Source organism: Propithecus coquereli, unplaced genomic scaffold (assembly GCF_000956105.1).
Source record: "Propithecus coquereli isolate 6110/MARCELLA unplaced genomic scaffold, Pcoq_1.0 Scaffold242, whole genome shotgun sequence".
NCBI lineage: Eukaryota > Metazoa > Chordata > Mammalia > Primates > Indriidae > Propithecus > Propithecus coquereli.
The window spans coordinates 3,157,763-3,158,165 of record NW_012147975.1 but is presented as its reverse complement, the minus strand read 5'-3'; positions in this window follow the sequence as shown (position 1 = coordinate 3,158,165).

Sequence of the window (403 nt, the reverse complement as noted above, 5' to 3'; positions counted from 1 at the left end):
AGACTCTGTCTCAAAAAAAAAAAAAAAAAAAAAAAAAAAAATTTATTTTTTGACAATAGTCTGATATACCAATAATTCCTATATAATTATTTTGAAAAGCAGGCAGAACTAATTTTTGCTCATGTTACTTCTAATTTTACTGTTAAAGACATACGTCTAGACACAAGTTTATGCTATTTCTTCAACCTTTAGCATTTTAAATTCACAAGGCTTTAAAAAACCAAGAATGGCTCCATTTTTAGTTATGTAACAAGAACAAGAAATCCACCAGCACCAAAAAAGTTTAAAACTCAGATCTTTAGTAGTAGTCTTTAATACACTTACTGTAGACTTAAAAAGTAATAATTTGTTAAAGCATGCACAAAAGTGTAAGAGTGAATAAAAATCACAACTGACAAACATA